General features: G+C 38.5%; 1 non-coding gene across 2 annotated transcripts in view; it reads right to left on the bottom strand.

Annotated features, from left to right (window-relative positions):
• Positions 1-21,069, bottom strand: part of LOC102515980 — a 292,327-nt gene that overhangs the window by 41,935 nt on the left and 229,323 nt on the right. For both annotated transcript variants that reach the window (XR_004325929.1, XR_004325928.1), the window contains exon 4: positions 12,185-12,427. This is a non-coding gene — a transcript (uncharacterized LOC102515980). The remainder of the gene's footprint in view (positions 1-12,184; positions 12,428-21,069) is intronic.

Raw genomic sequence — 21,069 nt, 5'->3', positions numbered from 1 at the left:
GACATATGCAAATAATTAAACCATGGACCTACCAGACACCTTATCAGTATCCTGCCACACAGAAAATTACAGCAGGAAAAACAAAGTGGCAAACTCTTGGGCAAATGTGACAATGGATTTAAATTTGTAAAATGAAAGCTGTAACTGAGCAGGACCCTATGAGGACTTTCTGGGACAGACTCTCACCATGCCTCTGCCTGCCTCTGGTTTATAGAAAAAATGTCCTCAGTTAGGCCTTTCCTGAGTTCCAAAGGGCAAATTTAATCAGTCAGAGAAGTGAGAATATGAAGAAACAAACCATCAAGCTAGACAAAATAATAATAGTTTAGCCTAATACAAAATCAAGGACCTTTAGATCCTCCTCAGTCTATAGATAATATCCTGAGCCATGTCCTTAAGCTATTTTGCAGATACTGAAACCCCTACTAGGTGGAAGAAGCTAACTGCCTGTTGACCACAAGCATGTAGACCCCAGAGCAGTTGGAACCAGAAGATTGATGATGTTGACTCCCAAAATACCAGAGTTCCCTCACCACCAACCAATCAGAAGGATGTCTACAAGCTGATCAGGCACCCTGAGACCTCCCTGAAAGCCACTGGGGAGGTCTTTGAAGAATTAGCTGCCTGTACTCCTTGCTTGGCCTTGCAATAAACACTGCACCTCCCTTCACCACAACCTGGTGTCAATAGATTGGCTTTACTGCACACAGGTAAGTGGACCCAAGTTTGGCTCAGTAACGAATCCAGGGTATATATTAAGGAAAGACTGTATGGGTGAAGCTATCCCTTGGGCCTGTAATTTAGGAATACTTAGTGCCAGCATATCTCAAGAGTTCCTTCTCTTTAATTGACTCTAAATGTGGGCATGAAAGTTGAATTGTGCATAAACAGGTTTCAAGGCACTTACTACTATATGACTTTTCATGTCATTGAATTAACTTCAGCACGCAAAATATGAGATGAAGAAATTGTAATCATGGTCCTTCTACATTTCTTCTGTGAGAATAAGTGACAGACAAACACATCTGTGACGTGAAAGGCAAAGATTTAGTCCACAGACCAAGAACATCACAAGATACTAGTGGTGATACTACAGGATTACCAAAGTGACAGGATGGGGGTGTGTGACTCTGGAAATTTGAAGGGTGTTTAGAACTTTGATTTAGTCCCACACAGCTGTGCTTGAGTGCCAACTGTTCTACAAACATTTTGTGGGCACATGAAGTGCTAGAAGCATAACCAAATTTATTAAATCGAAAGTATGCAATCCTCCAACATGAAAATGTCAGTGAATACACGTGACTCAGGCAAAAAGCCAGGATTAGATGATGCTGAAGTTCTGCACTTTGATAGATTGCTGGGGTAACTGCCATCAATTTGTTCATGCCTCATTCTATGTGCACACTTTACAACATGGTGTGGGTGGTCCTGCCATCAATGGTTTCTCTCCATTTTGAACCTGGATCTGACCACATCACCTGCTCTGGTCAACAGGACAAAATCAAACAGGAAATGTGCTTGACCATTGGGGCTTGGCTTCTTCATTGCTAGAAATCCCACTGCCACCATTTAGCATGCCTCAGCTAGTCTGCTAGAGAAGAGGAAATCTGAGAAGCCAATTTCCAGATATGTGACTGAGGTGACCCTAGACCATACATCTCTAACCAAGCCACTAGCAGACCACAATTCAGCCAAGCCCAGCCAGCACTGCAGTCTACAAAATAATTGTTTAAAGCCACTCACTTTTGGGGTGGTTTGTTGCATAGCAAAAGGTAACTGATACAGCTACTTTCATCAAGAGCCCAAACTCTGACTGCGTTTTGTTCCAGTCCATGGCCATATTTCTCTGGAGATGGAAGTTTGAGACATTTGGTAACTTTTTTGCTTCCTGATCTAAGGAATGATACTAGCACCAAAATGAATTGCTTACAGAAAGAGAGGGACAGTCATCAAAAATCATGGGCTACATTTCACCAAAAACTTTTATTGCTTGTGTTCTTGATTATTGCCTAGCAACCACACACCCATGTAAAAGAGGTCTTGGGACCTAGTAAAATGCATAAGAAAAACACAAGAGTGTTAGGAGTTTGAGAAATAAGTCACATGAAAGTTACATGAGACTTTAAACTAGCTTCAGACTCAGTATGATCAATTGTATGATACAGATGTTTAAAGAAAATCTAGGCTTCATTATTAGAGGAATAGAGGTCTTATTCAAGGAGGTAATTACCTAGAAGATTGATTCTAGTTCTGGATGCTGCACTTAAAGACCAGAATCTATCCTAAGGAGAATAATTATGATGTGGAAGCTCCTAAAAACATGAGATGAGAGTAAGTGTTAGAGGAACCGTGGAGAAAATGTGCCAACATTTTTGTACAAGAAGTTTCACTTACGAGGATGAGAGAACAGTTTTAACTTGTATTAACAGTTTTAACTTTAGGTAGAAGAACTAAAGCTAAAGGGTGAAGGAAGTTAGAGGCAGGTTTGTTCTCAACATGAGAAAGAACTTTCTAATATTTACAGGAGTACTACAATAAAATAGGTTGGCTTGAACAGTAATGAAGTTGTTGTCACTGAGTGTGTTCAAAGATTGTTCATCTTTGCCCAGAGATATGGTAGAAAGAACTCTTACACTAAGAGAGAGGAATATTAGACAAGATGACATCTAAGCTTCCTTCCACATCCAAGATTCTGTGCTCTTGTATGAAACTTCTGTGTGCATCTGTCTACCACATTTGTCTTTACAAAAACTAATAATTAAGCAGATCTTCTGCATCTTAATAGTTGTCTTACTACTGTCCTAACTTGGTCTTGATATGAAAGGATATGAGAGAGGGGAGTTGCTAATACAATGATGTAAGAAATTTACCTCCTTCACTCTACTTCTACCTTGAGCACACATGTTAAATTTATCAGCTTTGTTCTAGAAATTAAGACCAAATCAGATATCATCTATTCGCATTTTAATATAATGAAATTCATTCCAAGTTGAATAAAGTTAAAATTAGATTTACCATTAAAAAGAGAGAGGGAGGAAAAATCAAAGTTTCATATTGTAAGGGAAAAATAATCAAAGTATAGTGTCTTATACATAAGTCTCACTTCATTTCAAGGGGAAATAAGTATATTGTTAATAAATTTTAAATCTCATAAGTTATAAACTTATTAATATGTTCAAATAGCATTGTTAATTAAAATATTAGGAATTGATATGGTATTAAAATTTTAAATAACACTATTTAAATACTTATGTTTAAATTCATGGTAAAGCATCATGAGTGTTAATGGAATAGCTCTAATAGCCCATGTATCAGCTCACATGAAACTGGTATGTGAAACATGACCTTGATACTTGCTTCATATTAAAAGTACTGCCACTATGCAGAGTTCAAATACTGTGTAGCATCCGCCCCCCCAGAGCAGGGAACTTAGACATTAATGTGTGAAGGTGGACTCAGAATAATACTCTGCACCTTTTCTCCTCTCAGGACCTAGTGATCCAACCCTATATTAATACTGTTTATTCTCTCTATTTCTTTTCACCTATAGACCCTAAATGTAAGCATTCTCTAAAGCTCTTGCTTTAAATATATTAGCAAGAATTACTTATTGTGCACCATGTTCCAGGCCTTGTGAGTTTTTATGCTTTATCCCATTTAATTCTTAAAACATCCCGTCGTAGGTATTTTATTATCTTCATCTTAGAGAGATTGAGTAACTTGACTGACATCCATGCCAGTAAGACAAGGAGCTTACTCTTCCATCCAGATGTCTGCTTCCACATAGCTCTGCTACTTTCAGGAGGAGCTCCCAAAATGTGAAAATTGAGGTTCCATAGGATATGCTGTAAATCTCGCCAAGTGACTAGATACGAGAAACAAACAGAAAGATGATGGAGTCAAAGAAAACTGAGATTTAGAGTCTGAGTGATGGGGAATTGTGGGATCATCAATCAAAGCTGGAGAACTGGAATAAGAAACTAAAAATGAAGAATTTTTCTGCTATAATTTTTAATGTTGAAGTAGAATATCTGTAAAAAATTAACATTAACAAAATTATAGCTGTAAATAGACCTGAAGACTGGAAAAAGTGAAAGATAATAATGGATGTGAAAAAGAGGGAACAGGAGACAGCAATGAAACTTCTGTTTGGGAGAAATTAGAAAACATTTTTTAAAGCCGTTGGTTATGTGGACCACAATAGAAAACAAACAAGATACTATTAGGAGTGTTAGATAATGGGCCTAGATGACGTCGATAATACAACTTTGTTGTAGACTTCTTTGCTATTATTTTGACATTTTCTCCAGCCCTTGGTGTGCTGGAAAAAGAGAGAAAAAAAAAAAAAAAAAAAAACAGTGGGAGTTGTACAGGACTGAGAACTGATAAATGTGGAAAGTCAGCAGAGCTTGTCCAGCAAGTGATAACAAACTGGATATTATTATATTCCTGAACACAGTGAGGTAGGGAAACAAGTGAAACCAAAATTGTGACTATAAGTAGAGAGAAATGGAAAGGGGGAATGGATAAACAATGCCAGTGATGACGGAGAGAGTTCAACAGAGGGACAGAGGGGAAGGACTGAAGGACAGAAAGTGGAGGTCAGAGCAGGACATTGCTAAGTGAAAGATCCTGAAAGTGGAGTGTTTTAAAGTGAGGAAGCAATTCCAGATGTGAATGCACTGCTAACGAGTGGAGTTGAAAGCTATTGGAGACAAGGGTTAAGGACCTTTATGGCTCAGTTTTTAAAAGTTCAAACTCTAGAGCCAGACATTCTTACGTTTGAATCCTGGCTGTGCCACCTGTGATCTGAAGATATTTAAAGGGTTTCCTAACTTCTCTAAGTTTCTTAACTTTTCTAACAAACTTTGGGGTGAGAGAGATAAGAGTGGTACTATTTACATTTTTATTTTAAAATTTTACATTTTAAAGTGTGTAAAACGCTTAGCAGAGTTTATCATCCAAGTTAGATTTTACTATCATTGTCATTATTGTTGTTGTTAAAAACTATCCTCAGTTATTCAGGGAAAAAAGGACAAGGAAGCAATCACATGACAAAGTATTTCTTAATTTAAATTCCAAGAACCTGCCTTAAAGTGTAAATTTCAACCACCCCCAACCAACTCCATACTGTCTGAAGTAGAGTGAATAGGTCAGGAGCAAACATTTCATGACTTTGAACAAGGAAACTTGAAGGTTGAACATTTATTGTGTCTATTACCAAGTAAGATCCAAGAGAAAAAGGTAGGTTTGAATGCTCAGGGGATCCTTCTCTCACCCACACCTCTGATGAAATTGTTAACGATCAAGGAAATGACCAAAAAGATGACTTCCAAAGAAAAAGGAAGAGAAGATAAAGATCTAAAATTCATCTATTCCACAATTAAATGCCAAAAAATCCAAATAAGACATGACAGTAATTACTTGTAATGAAGTGGGTTATTTACCAGATAAAATACTCAAAGACAACTAAGAAGTGGGGTTCATTTTAGTAGGCACCATCTCCAAAGTTCTCCTTTTAAAGAAAAGTTAATTGCCTAGGGATAAATTCTCAGAAAGCCCTGATATTGTAAAGAAGATTGTCTATACATGTACAGTGGGAAGGTCTACAGCTTTCAGCAGATTTGCAAAGAAGCATAAGACTCCAACATTTAAAAACCACTTCTCACAAGTATATGGTAACCATTTTCAGGAGGTTTAAAACAGAATAGTTTCAAGACCTAACAAAGATTTACGCTGATGGTTTATGACAATAGTTGTTATTTCATATAACACATTCTCATAAAGAAACACCAAATTTACCTGCTAGACTTCCCACCATCTCTGCAACCCTCATTAACAGAGTGAATACTAGGGAGCTGTCTGATTCAAGGAAATAGTTAGTGTAAAACAAACACAGCTTAAAGGAGCTTATTCTAGTCAACTTCTCATAAACAGTCTTGTTTAGTGTGGCAGACACTAACTTCTTACCCAATATCCATGATCACTCTTTGCTTCTAAGAAAGATTTGCTTGTTTTTCTTTTCAACACATCATTGTGTTCCTCTGGAAGATCACAATTCCCAGCCTACTTTGCAAAAAAGGTGAACAATAAAATACAAAGTTGGGTGAGATTTCTAGGAGAACTGTTTAAAAGGCACCCCTTTAGCTAGGATGAACTTCTCTTTTTTCCTTTTCTTTCTCAGTCCTGCCCTGCCGGGAATGCAGGCATGGTGTCAAGACTTTCAACAACCGTCTTGAATCATTAGGAGATCTTAAAGATAAAAGACGTGTGCTAAGAACTATAAAATGGAAAGTGGCCCTAGGTGACATCATGGAACTTTATACCCTCCCAGGAGCAGCTTCCTATACATTTTCTATGTGAGAAAAAAACAATTTTTAAGGCTTCAGGGATTTCTGTTGTTTGTTTAGGGACATTTTTGTAGAAAGGAATCATTTTTATTCAGAAAAAAATGTAATTCATAAATACCATGGGCATTCAGCCCCCAAATTTCACTTTACTTTGTTATATTACCTAAAAGTGGACTAACTGATGGTTCATTTTGATAAATTGTGATGATTTTAATGGATTGTTTGCATGATATTGAACATTAGGCAATGAAGAACTATGATCTTTGAGAGGCAGGAAGTAAATGAAGTGAGTTCTACAGTTTCCCAGGTTACTATCATGATAGCTTTTCCAAACTATATACAGGAAAGGGGAATTTAAGCAGAGCCTGGTAGGTTCCCTGAGTTGAGGCAATAGACCTGAGAGCCCAGAAAGCTAAGGTGGCTAGAGTTCATAGGACAGAGGTCCAGGGGGTAAAGAGCTTCACAGAGAACTCTGGAGCTGGGCAGTGGGACCAGCTTGTATTCAGTAGAGTAACAATCAGCAGACACATGTGAGGAAACTACTCAAGGCCAGGAAAAGAACCACCTGAAAAGATTAAAAGGGACAGTGTCTGGGGATGGGCCTGGGAATAGTGCCTGTTCCCACCAGCCAGACTGGAAAACCTTAAAATTCATGGGGCATTGGGTAAAGTTATCAAAAGGTCATGTCCCCATAATTGGGAATAATTAGCTTTGGAACACTATTCCAGCCCTACCTAGAAAATCTTAATAACAAACCCCAAATAGCAAACTATTCCAAGTAACTTAACTACATCCCAGTGAAAAGCTAAAGAATATTTATAGGAATACAAAAATATCCCAACAAGGAATATTTTTATCCAACCAGGTATTTGGAATCCAATCAAAAATTACCAGGCAGGCAGAGAAGCAGAAACAGGATTCATAATGCATAGAAAAACCAATCAACTGAAAACAACCCAGAACTGACTCAGATAATGGAACTGTCAGACAAGGAGATTAAAAGTTATTATATCATCAAAAAGCTAGAAGAAATATTGAATATGTTTACGTAGAGACACAGAAAATACGTTTTTTTTTAAAGAAATTAAATGTCTAAAGACAAAAATTACAATGTCTGAGATAAAAAATAGACTGGATGGGATTAACAGAAGATTGGACCTTATATAAGAAAAGATTAGGGATTCAGGAGACATAGCAATAGAGACTATCCAAAAAGAAATGAAGCTGAGCGATGCAGCTACTTCAAGCAGGCTGAAATGCATGTAATTAAAGCCTCTGAAAAGAAGAGAAAAAAGGGAAAATACAAATAATGCTTTTTAAAAGGCTGAAAGTTTTTCAAATTTGATAAAAACTATTATCCAAGAATCTCAATGAATCCCAAACAAAAGAAACATGAAGAAAAGTACACCAAGACATATCATAATTGAGTTTCTCAAATCTGGTGATAAAAAGAAAATCTTAAAAGCAGCTGAGAGATTAGGGGTGGCAGAGAAGACATGTTATATACAGAGAAACAAAGATAAAGATGATGATACTTTTTTTATTACAAGTAATGCTAGTGAGAAAATAAAGGGGCAACATCTCTGAAGTTCTGAAAGAAAAAAAAAATCTTTTAACTTAGCATTCTATACCCAGCAAAAATATCTCTTAAAAATAAACATGAAACAGAAACTTTTCAGATAGTAAATGGTGAAAGAATTCATCCACAGCAGACCCACACTACAAAAGTCCTTCACATAAAAGAAAAATGTCAAAATGGATATAATGCTCTACATCAAGGATTAAAGAGAACCAGAAATTAAAATTGCAGCAGACAGAGTACTTCCAGACTCACTTGATGAGGTCATCACTATCTTGATACCAAAACCAAAGGCATTAGAAGAATAGAAAACTATATTGACAAAAACATCAATGTTTGCCAGGAGACTGAGGCTGGAGGAAGGGACTGACTGCTGAAAGGCACGAGGAATATTTGGGGGCTTATGAAAATGCTCTATGTCTTGAATGTACTGGCAGATTCATGTGTGTACATGCCTGTCAAAACTCATCAAATTACAGAACGTAAATGTGTACATTTCATTATATGTAATTTATACCTCAATAAAGCTGAATAAAACAGAATGAAATAAATGAAAACAGCATATCTGGCAGATCCTATGGTTTGTCTCACTCAGTAATCAATCCAATCTCTTTCTAGAATGTCTTCCTGTGCTATAGAATGTATAGCAATGTATAGAAGCTAGAAACTGAAAAAGCACATTTCCCATTTTCCCTCACTGCTTTCACACATGACTTATTTAGTGACCACAAGCAGATACATTTACTCAAAGACTTTAGCTAGGAATAGAATTTTGTAGAAAGAAAGGCAGAAAACAAATCATCAATTTTGCTGGTGTGGACCACAGCAAAGACAGCAAGTTACTGGAGCTGACCATATCCAGACTGCGGCAGAGGCTTCCTGGATGGTCCATTTCTGCAGAGAAGTTTTGCGAGTAGCCCCTAGAAACATGCCCAGAGTCTATATTTCTAGTGTGTAAACTAGCTATGCTCAATAATAATTCCTTCATTCTTAAATTGAATAAAACACTACTTTAAATAGATATAGAATTACCAAGCGGTCTCAACTCAAAGCAGCTAGTTTAAGAGACCCCATTACATCAACAGCCTTTCCATTCCTCTCTCTGTTCCCAGAGTCCCCACTTAGATTCATTCTAAATGTTTTACAGTTCAGGTCCAGTGTGGATTTTGTGGGTTCCAACCGTAGTTTTATGACTGGTCCAGAATCAAGACACTATTTCTAACTCATTTCCTACTGGAATTTCTAAGATAATTTATGTCCAAACTGTTGGAACACAATCTTTCTGTGTAAAGAAGGTTTTCTGATGCCAAAAGAGCAGGACACTTGCCCCAAGAAAGTTCCAAGCTGAACTTGCTCCTACGCCCTCCCCGGCTCCCCCACTGAGCATCCCAGGGCAGTGTATATTTGTTTTCTAAAGTAATTTCTTTCCCTTGACTATTTCATCGCTTCCATCTTCAGTTCTGAGTTTGACCGGGGAAGAGAATCATCAGGCAAAAAGAGCTCAGTATCCTTGTCAATCCTTTCATCCTTGCCCATGGAGCCCTGTTACTTTCTGTTCAATAACTAAATTCCCTTCTCACCACCCACCCTGGGTCTGATAGCAGTGATGGCAGTAAAACAAGGGAGCTGCGAAATGTTCTCAGCCTCTCCCCATCCCATCTCACTGTCTCCCACGCTCTGCCTCCATATGCCTCTGTGTATGTCTCTGTCTACTTTGTTCTCTGGCCCGTTCTGTTTCTCTCTCTCCATCCTTAAAGACAGCTGTATTTGTGCAGATGATTCACACATCTTGATTTTTTTCACTCATTTAAATTTAAACTCAATCAAATGGTTTCAAGTGACTGTTTAAAACAGTACAGATGTTAAGGAAACTACCAGCATCAGCTTCTTTCTCTACCTCCCTAAAAGTTATGCTTCACCACGTGCCAAAACCCAGCAGAGGGCATCCTTCCATTTCAGATGCATGAATCCTGCAGGGAAAAAGCTCTTCAATCCCAGCAATGTATTTGTTCTCTAGTGCTTGCCTCTATTTTGAATTTAGAAGAAAAATCTCCTTTTCTAAGAATAAGAAAGAAAAAACCTCTGTCTCTGGACTCTCCAGATTTGGGGCATTAGCTTCAAATTTCAGATGCAACAAGGTAGCACCTGTGTGATTCTTCTGCCTCTAGGCTGCTATGTGTGTAAATAAAGTACTCACAGAGAAAAAGCAACTGTGAAAGAACTCTAGCTCCTTTGTCTGTTGCATGCTCCCTCTACCCCCGAAACTGGAAGACAAATAGCAGGAAAGGCACTGCAGCCTGTTAGACTGAGAATTAGGAAGATGAGCGTGGTCAAAGGTGATGTAGACAGAGGGGTCAAACTTACCCTTGTACAAGTAAGCAGTCGCCTACTAAGTTTAATTGTGCAGTTTCACAGAACCCAAAATTCCACACTGAGAAATACCTTACATGGTCAGAAGAATTTTTCCCGAGTTAAAATGCAAATACCCACAACCCTTATTGGTGATTTTCTCCCTGGTGTGGATGAGTTTATCAGATTGTTTCCTTATGGAAGAAGGTCTTAGGGAGAGAAGGAAGGATTATGGAGACAATACAGCAACATTCTTACATCCATTCAATGTATGTTTCTAACAACTTTGTGCCAAACCCTGTTCTAGGTGCTAAGAACAGATCAGCAAACAAACTAGCAAAGATGGCTTTCCTTGAGGTGGTGTGCCAAAGCACAAGGATTTGGGAAGTCGGACAAACCTGGCCTTGGACAAAGGAATTCATGCTCTCTTTTTCAAATCAGGGACAGTAATTGTTACTATTTATTAAAAGCATACTTTGTTCCAGGCAAGGGAACTGATCACTTCTCTATATTATATATATATCATAAAATCCTCACAATTAGCCTGAAGAAAGTTCTATTATCGTTCTCATTTTACAAATGAGGAAACCAGACGCAGAGCGATTTATAAATTGCCCAGAATCAGCGAGAAGTATCAGAGCAGGAATTTAAAAAACGCTGCCTAACTCCAAGGCTGTCTTGCCTCTTAAACAATGTGCCAGCATTGACTTCTAGGGCTAGCCTGCAGATTAGATGAGATGACACGTGTAAACTGAGAGTGCAGTATAGTATTTTTTTAATTTGTTTATTTCTTTGTCATTACTATCACTGCCATTGTTGTGGCTTTCTGGGAAGCCTGGGTATGTGTTGAAATATCAGAGGCTCAATACTTCAATCAAAATTTTTCTAGTTCAGAATTCGTTTGTGTCCAGCTCTGGTTACAAGAAGAACTGCATAACGTCAGAGCTATTAAATCATGGCTTCTCTGCATGAGTCTTTCCATAAGACGACAGGCTGCCTCTAACAGCCATGGCCCTAGACAGGATGTCAGAACGCAAGCTCCCTTTAACAAACATGAGCATTTCCTGCTCTGGATTTTTCTAACCTCCCCTGAAAGCTGAAGACCAGATGCAAAACACAACCAAGACCCAAGTGTCCATCTGAGGCTGACAGCTGCTTTTTGTTCTCTGATAGGCGATCTCATAGTCAGTCCCGCCCCTGAACCACGGGCTCTTTGTTCGCACTCTTTCCAAAGTGCACGTTCCAGAGCCCCTTCTTGGGCTTCTTACTGATTAAACACGTGGATAGGTCAGTGGGGGTTAATAATGCTAACACAGTGTTTTTTGAAGAGAAATGAAGCAGTCGTGCTTTGTTGCTGCTCTGGGAGCTCTCTGCTCACTGTGAGCCTGAATTTGTGCCTCACATTTCCAAATTCCCCAAATCAAGACTAATTTTAAACAGTAAGCAGATAAAATTCTGGCTCCAGGCCCCACTTTTATTGATTTCACATCAGGACTGTCATCTTAGTTTCATTAAGTAAGAAAGTGAGTGTTCAATAATAGGGTATTAGAGAATTCACAAAGACGTATCTCATACACTCCGTTTTTCTCGCCTGCTCTAAAAAAAAAAATAGTTTTTATCCCACATGTCCAGCTTCACAATGCAAAACTCAAGTCGACTAAACATTTTAAAAATGTATTCCTGTTCAGAAAGACAATTTCACACTGATTTTATCTCACCATGCCTGCAGGGCTGAATACTGTAGTGACTTGGGGTAGAAATAAACATTTTAAACCCTTAGGCTTGAACTCCAAAAAATAGCAAGTGTGACAGTAGTTATGATGCAAGTTGCCCGTCGTAGGCTTGTAGATTCCTATCAACACTGGTTGGGTTCAATTGAAAAGATTTTCCTTAGCGGAATACTCACCCCAAGATAATGGCCATCGATGAACACAACAGGGAGGGAGGGAGCTTCGGAAACCCGTCGGCACCGTTCGTCTAACTCTTTTCCATAGTCACCGTTCAGAGCTATGTTTTTCTCTTCAAATTTTACTCGATGGTTTTGGAAGATCTTTCTAACCAGCTCACATCTTTCGAAGGTTGTCCGGACCACACGAAGGCAAGTGGTATAAATCACTACGCGGTCAAATTCTAGTTCAGTTGATGGTTGCTGAAGGAAAACATTGTAGTGTAAATATTTTGGCGTTTGCTCTCTTATGTCTTATCATTTTAAGACAATTAATGTTTCAGCAAATGTCCAACACATTAAAGGCATGCAATAAAAGTTGAATAAGCACCATATTTGTCAATTCTAAGACACATCTTTATAATTTGGAACATCTGCAATTGAGATGAGGATGACAAACAACATAATTTAAATGACATCATTTAACTGACACTATTTTTTCTGTTCTCAGTGGCATATCAGATAATGGCATATCTTAAAATTGATGATGCCATGTGGTGGAAAATAGAATGGTTGAATTCGTTTTCTCATGTTTTGTAGACATCACTCAATTACAATATCTGCCTCTAATACCCAAAGTAAAACATGTGACAGAACAGTCAAGGTTAGCATTTAACCATCTGAAAATTCTTCTACTTATCAATTTACCGATTTTATAGTTTTTGAGCTACAATTTCCTGGGAATAACAAGACCTATATCATAGGATTGTTCTGAGGTTTAAGTAGCACAATGTGTGTGCATGAGCTCTGTTGAGTGACAGGGCTCCAACGTGCAGTGAGAAGGCTCTGCCACGACGAATAGAAGACTGAGTGGCTCAGAGGAAGCACGCAGAAACCAGCACCAAGCTGGGCAGTGAGAGGGTCAAAGCCAGGCATGAAAGGGAAACAAGAAACAGAGGCAAGCAACTCTCAAAACCAGGCTGAAGATGCCTAAGGAGAAAATCTTATTTTTTTTTCTACATTTGTTTCCTGCTACATCAGAAGTCAGTGACTGCCTTCCTGGGAAGCCGTGCCCAGCACTGCTAGGGCCACATGAGATGGGTCCTGCCATCATCCTTCTCCTCCTTACCCCATTCTTACTTGAAGGAGACTGAGCAGAACACACACAACTCGATACCATGAGATCAAGGGATATGTGAGTCTCTACAGGGCTACAGTTGTTGAAACACAACCACACAACTTGGAAACCCCTGTGAGGTCAAAACTTTGATTGAAAACCACTCCAGACAGCTAAATACTAGAACCTGAAGGTAGGATACTAAGCTCCACCACATTGCATTCAAAGAAATGGGATCACTCTGCTGATGCAAACATACAGATGGTCCTAGAAAGGTATGAAGTGATGAAAACAGTGATGCAATGGTCTCCACTTCACCAAGAGAGAGGATTTTTTTTTTTTTCCTGATGATAAAATTTAAGAATCATTTCTTTCCTCAATAGAGTTTAGAGGTTAAGTTGAAAGCCTAGAGGCCTGGAGGGGCCAAGCAGGAGTCATAAATGCTGGAGCAGGTCAGAAGTAAGAGATATTCATGAGAGGCAGGGAGAGGGTCATTTGAAAGGGAAAAACCTAACTCAGCTTTAGGCAAGCTTCAGGCTTGCAGGCATGTCATTCAGTGTTGTCGGATATGATTATTATAAACATAAACTTGAAATCTGGATTTTTATAGGAAATTTTCTGCTTTCTAAATCATGGCACCTCACAAAAAAATGTATTGAGACCCCTGGATCAATATATCTGAAGGCTGAATTTGGCTTACAAATTGCTATTTTATTAACATTGGGGAAGGGAGAGTTACAGGGAGGTATTCCATATAAACCTGGACTCTGCCACTGGCCATCTGTGTCTTTGGGAAGCTAATAAACTATTAAGCCTCAGTTTTCACATCTGTAAAATGTGGTAATAGGAGTAGCTACCTAATAGGTTTGCTAAGTAAGTGAGAATACGTAAACAACGAGTGTAGGGCTTGAAATACAGTACTGTGCTGAGTTATACAGCACTCCACATCGGGGAACTTTTAAGATTAAAAACACAAGCAAAAATAAGCCAATGGAAATGATTAGTGTAATTAATGACAAGAAAAGGGGGTTATTACTTTGCATTAGACTAAGAAACATTGTTCTTCAAAGCCTCAGGCTCCTCTTCATGTTCATGATTATGGACAAGTCAGGAATCAAGGAACTCACTGTGCCTGCTGCAGCTGTTGGAAGAGCACCGAAGTTTTCTTTTTCCTGATGATATTATTTGAGTAATTATGCATTATTTCTCCGGCTGCAAAGGCTGCTATAACTGCATTTGTTTCTACCAAAATGTGCCACTTTTTAAAATAATACACTTACTTTTGAAATATTTGATAAGAAATATACTTCCTGCATCAGAAAAAGTGGAAAAGTTTAAGATTGGACCATTCTGTTGCCACACTAACCCTCACATAGGCTTCTTTCTGCTCATATAACAAATACTTGGTACCATTTTTCTGTCTGTCCCTAAGAGAAACACATTTGAAAAATAGTAAGAAGATGAACTCTTATCAGGTGGCCAAGTTAAATGCTGTCTAATGCAAAGAGTAATGAAAGTATCCCTTTACCAACTGTTGTGGATGAGCTTTGCCTGGAATCAATGGATCCCCAGGAGTATTGGATATTAGAATAAACTAGGGCACTTTAAAAAAAACCCCAAAGCCCAGGCCAAGCACATACCAATTAAATCAGAATCACCAGAGTGAGGCCTCAGAATTGAGGTTTTTTTTTTTTTTTTTTGAAAGCTCCTATGGCAATTCTAATGTGCAACCAAGTTCTAGAGCTAGTTAGATACCAGTTGAAAATGCAGAATCATGAGCTTCACCCTAGATCTACTGAATCAGAATCTGCACTTTAATAAGATATCTGGGTAATCTGGATGCACTTTATATTTTGGGGAGCCTTGGTAAACTCACATAGGCAGCCTGATTTAACAGAGCAACCAGGTTTACATCCTCTTAAAATAACTGCTAGTCATTTATACAGTCATTAGAATAATTTATTTGCCAAACACAGTGCCAGGCACTAGATATAATGGTGAGCAATGTAACGCCCTAACAACATGGAACTCATAGTCTTAAGTAATGAAAAACTAAGATGTTACATAAACAAATACAGAATGACAGACCATTAAGTGCTGCAAAGGAAATGCACAAGTTGTTAGGAGAGGCCATTGTAGAAAGTGTTTTCTGGTATTTGAGCTCTGATTGAAAGGATAAGAAGGAGTTACAGAAATTAACTAGACAGAGAAAATGGGGAAAGATACTATGGTAAGTGCAATGGTCCTGAAATGGAGGAAGATGGCATGTTTGAGACCCTGAAAGAAGGTCTTTTGCTGAAACACAGGAAGGAGAATTACAGTAATACTAAATGATTCTGGACAGGTATGCAGGATCAATATCATGTTAGATTTAATAGCCACTTTAAAGATCTAAGGGCTTTAATATAAGAGCAATGGGAAATTCCTGAAGGTTTTTAAAGAAGATGAGAAGGGTTTACATATTTTAAAAATAAAGCAGGATCAATGCAGATAGTCACCCAGGACATGCACAGCACAAACCTAGGGAGTATCATTATTCATATAGTGCAAACAAATGATGCCCCCAGGGTTGTGTAGTCCCCACGTGAGCAATCTGGCTCAGTCTCATTCCCAAATCCCTTGGTCTGGGAAACGAGATTGAATATGGAATTCAAGGTAGGAAATATGGTTACCTAGTAGAATAGGCTACTAAGTAAAATTTTCTAGAAATGATCTTATTGAACAAGTTTTGGTATGATTTGAAAGTAAATCTTTCTAGAGTTAGAAGTAGGTTGAATGATTTCTCAAGGTTGTTTCCAGTTTTATAATATGAATTTTAAATGATATTGTCTTTGGGGGAAAAAAAAAACCTCTTCTACATTTGCCTCATTTTTTCTCCCTCAACAGATTTGTCAAAGCATCTGGCCAGAAATCTAAAAATAGCCTCTCGGTGATGAGCTGTCCCTCTTCTCCTTTCCTGAGGGTTACCATGGGAATAGCGGAATGAAGGATGGAGGCATCTGAGACAGCAATGAGAAGCCACTGGGATTTGCAGCCTGCTTGTTCTGAGAGAGCCAACCTAGATGTTAGTAAAAGCAAGCCATTTCTTCCTTACCATTGATGCAAAAAGATGAATCTTTGGTTTGCCCCCAATCCTCACAACAACCTGCGGCAAACACAGATGTGTTGACAAGGGATGGAAATCGCTGTGAACGAGACTAAGGGGTTGCTATGCAGCCAGTGTATGTCCGCAACCTGAACCTTGTCCAGCGAGAGCCACTGTGAAGCAGTAAGTACTGTAGTCACCAAGTCATCCTGGGACAATGCTGAAGCCCTCACATCCACGGGAACTGACACTGGAATTTAGGCCAAAAAGAGGGTCAGCTTAGTGCAGACCCAGCAGCCCTGGCTGGAGCAGAGCCAGTCGGTTATTTCCTCTCCACCCTTTGCCTGTCCAGTCTGGCACTGGTTTGAGAAAGTCTCCTGAAATCAGGGACTCCAGACAACCCTAGGAACTCAGGTCTTAAACAAAACCAAAAAATAAAATAAAAAGTAATATTTTAAAATGTCAATATAAATAAATAACAAATAAATAAAGGCAGATATAATGTTAATAATTTTACATTCACTTAATCCTCCCAATAACTTACATGCTGTTAGTGTCTTTATTTATAGATCAAGAAACTTAAGGCTCAGAGGGAACAAGTGTCCTAGACAAAGTGACAGAGTTAAGATTACAGCAAAGCTAGAAATCATGCCATTTGCAGCAACATGGATGGACCTGGAGATCGTCATTCTAAGTGAAATAAGCCAGAAAGAGAAAAAAAAAAAAATACTACATGATACTGCTTATATGTGGAATCTAAAAAAAAAGACACAAGTGAACTTGCTTACAAAAAAGAAACAGACTCACAGACACAGAGAACAGACTTATGGCTACCAGGGGGTAAAAGGGGTAGGTAGGGATAAACAGAGATTGAGATTTGCACCTTTTGGGGAGTGATGGGAATATTAGGTATCGTGATTGTGGCGGTAGTTTCATAGGTACGTATATTATAAAAATTCATCAAATTGTACATCTGAAATAATTGTAGTTTACTGTACAGAAAATTATATCACAACAAAGTTGTTTAAAAAAAAGAAAACGAGAAAGATAATCGGAGCCCAGATGCACAATGTCCCAAGTCCGTGTGTCTCCACTGAGCCGGCTGAACCCTTGAACCACACTGCTGTTTTGCTGTCCCTGCCCAGGATGAAGCTGTTGCCAAAATGCAGACTGCTACAGACCTAAGTCAACAACCGTGAGATACTGTGGGTGATTTAAAGAGGTTTGCCTCTTTACTGAATTACAATCCCACATTTAACAGTAAGTAACGTCATAGGAGGGGCCTTTTCAACCTTAGTTTTTTTTCAGTCTAAAAAGATTCCTTTGAAATGGACAAAGGGTAGAGATCTTTTTTCCTCTGTCTGAAGACAAAGAAGTGAAGTGATTAGCTCAGAGCCACTGCAGCATGTCGGAAGGCAAACTGGGACCAGACCCAGATTTCTTGATTATCAGGCATTGGGCCAATCCACTGGCTCCAGGAATCACCATTTTATGTAGAAGACGCCATGCCCCTGGCAGGAATTTATCTCTCTCTCTCCCTCTCCATGCTACTCTGTAAACCCCTCTAGCTATATGCAGATGCCGGGATGCCTCTTAACGTTAAATTTAAATAAGTTAATAATCACACACACACACAGACAAACCACCCGCCTTGCTTTCAGATCACCTTCTGAATTTTCATTCTTGCACTTTTAACTACCCTGATTTGAAAACTGACTTCATTCACACCAGGCTCATCTCCTGGCTTATTTCCGGGATATGTTTCCATTTTAACCGTATGTCCTATTCAGTTCTGAGGATCAATGGCAATTTCTGTGCCATACCCTCTCCCCACAATTTGACCACGAAATACCAATGGGAACTTTTCCGTGTCCCTCTGTAAGACATAGGTTATAAAAATAGTTATTATAACTGTTGCATGAATCCTACATATATATACATATATATATGCAATTCCAGGACTGCAAGGGGGAACTTGGTGCAATTTTCACTTATCATAAGAAGTAAGGATTATCATCCAAATTTTACAGCCAAGGAAACTAAAGCTTGAAAATAAACTGAAGGATCCAAATACCTCAGGGGAAAAAAGGAGCAGAACCAGAATTTTAACCTGGTTCTGCCTCTTAAGTCCTTGCTCATGCCTTAGGAAGATACTACATGACCCTCTTAAATACAATCAATCAATAGCCGGTACCATTCTAGAACTAATGGTGAATTGTACCACGGGGGGACTGTCAGACGGACTGTCCTAGAAACTCCCGTTGCTCATCCCTCCACTTCATTCTAATATCTCTGGTCAGATGTCACCCCCTCGGACAGATCTTCCCTCATCATCCCATGTAAAACAGACGCTTACCCTCTGACCCAGCTCTTTCCTTTAGAGTATCCAGTACTGCTGGACATTCTATTGCGTGTGTTCATTGGTTTACTGTCTATCCCCACAAATAAAATATAACCCCGGTGAAGCAGGAATTACTTTTATTCACTAAACTAAGAACCCAGAATATGACCTGGTACTTAGTAGATGCTCAGTAAATACATTCTGACCCCTTCTCCGTACATTTAATGAAAACTTGTTTGAATCTGCCTCTTAGTAACTGAATAATCTTGGAATGCATAATTAATCTCTTTAAGTCAGTTTTCTTATCTGTAAAATAGACATCAATGGCTACTTCATGGGAATTTGTGAGGATTAAACTAGTGAATGGAAACTCCTTTAACATGAAGCCTGATGCATAATAAACACTCAACCAATGGTATTTCTTTATTATTAACATCATTTTTCAAAAACGTTTTGGATACACACCAGGGTCAGCACTGTCACCACCATTATTATAACCAACAAGTCCAAATTCACATATGTCCTCAACTTCATAAGTTTGAATGGTAAAGTTTAACATAATAATTACATGATTATCAAACAATAAATTTCTTTAATGAGTTAAATTACCACTTACATTTGGTTGGATGTGCCATCAGTTCTGAGAGTGAAAACAATGAAGTAGAGCATGCATATAAGATGTCATTAAAATCCTAAGTTCAGGTGCCCCCTTGGTGGCGTGGAAGAAACACATGAACAGAGTATCTGCGTGCAAAGATTTCTACAGTGTGTGTTCTGTTTTCACAAGCTCCAAGATCACGTACATAAATGGATTTCATTTTATTTCAGTCATTGTACTTCATTTCCTTTAACTTTTTAGGAATTACCTATTTGTCCAAATCAATTATTGAGTTAGCTTAGACATTAAATGAAAGTCAATGAATCTAATGAACCCTTCAAACCAAGGAAATATATTTTTCCAGAAAGTTTAACTGAAACGATACTGATTTTATGACATATCAGAGTTCATGGAAATGAAGGTGACCCCCTCCGTAAGGAGCTTAGAAAGGGGTCATAGTTCTGTCAATTCAGCATTAATTAAACACAGGAAGGTTTCATTTGAAAAATCTAGAGTTTTGTTCTCTCTTTAAAAACCAGAAAATTTGACAACCCTGGTTTTGTTGGATTCCTCTCCAAAACAACACCAAGAGCTTGACAGCAACTCCTGCCTTTAGATGGTAAAGTCTCTCACTGCCACATTTAATACCATTCCCTTATATCTAGGCAATTTCTTTCAATTAACATTGTGTGCACTGCCCCTTTAAGTCTGAGTTTGTAACGTCACATCTAGTCCATATGCACTTTATATGGGAGGAAATTGAGACTCACAGCTTAATAATTTGAATCAAACTTTTGTTCTAGGAAGCAACATGGTGCAATGGAAAGAAAATCCATCTGGAGCTATTGCTTTGGCACTTAGGAGCTGCATGAACTTCCTGGGACTACGCTTTCTCTTCTTTAACATGGGTGTAGCTGTAACCAAGTACATAAGGGAGTTGTAGGATCATATGTAAAATGCACCTGAAGACACTGTAAATTATGCACACCAGCTATCCTCATCGCCTGAAATCACACAGCTCGAAGAGCAGGGACTAGAATCGCATGGAAATCACCTTCCTAGCAAACAAAAGCCTCCCTCTTCCAATAGGAATACTTTGGTTTCTACAGAAATTGTCACAAACATCATTTATCAGCATTTGCAATTCTGCTCGTCTCTACAGATAAAACCAATACTAAAATGAGTGCCAAAATCATCATTTCGGGAGCATCCAATCCCAAAGTGATGTGCACACCACAGTGATAACCCAAGCAGCAAATGAATCAGAAACATCCTACAAATGAAAATATATTTTCCCTCTCATCCTATGAAAGATTCAAGTTGCAAAACCAGAAGAAACTGAACTAAAATATTGAACAATGGCGTCAGAATAATAAGTGACTAGTCCTGCCTTGACCATTTTCATAACACCTTGCATCTTTTTATTTTATAAAAAGCCAGGTGCTTTCTTAAAGGGAAAGGAGCCCTTTCCTTTCCACTCTCCTAAATCGTAAATAAAAATCCAACAATAAAATATTAAAATTTTCCTGGATTTTCTACATCAAAGAAAATGCCTGACTAATCAGCTAAATGTCCTCAATCCTTTTTAGTGGGTTAGGGTGTGATAAGAATCTACTTTAAAGGTTGAAATACCTGCATCTCACCTGAGCTTGCCACTTTTATAAATTCCAGTGTTATGAAGAGAAGTGATGTCAATCTCTGTGGAACTCCCAGGATAGATTAAGAATCAGTTTCAAAGCCAGTGAAAACTCAGAGGTTGAGACAA

The sequence above is a fragment of the Camelus ferus genome, chromosome 2 (genome assembly GCF_009834535.1).
Source record: "Camelus ferus isolate YT-003-E chromosome 2, BCGSAC_Cfer_1.0, whole genome shotgun sequence".
NCBI classification, from domain to species: domain Eukaryota; kingdom Metazoa; phylum Chordata; class Mammalia; order Artiodactyla; family Camelidae; genus Camelus; species Camelus ferus.
The sequence above is the reverse complement of the archived record's forward strand: the minus strand, read 5'-3'. Positions and strand labels throughout refer to the sequence as shown.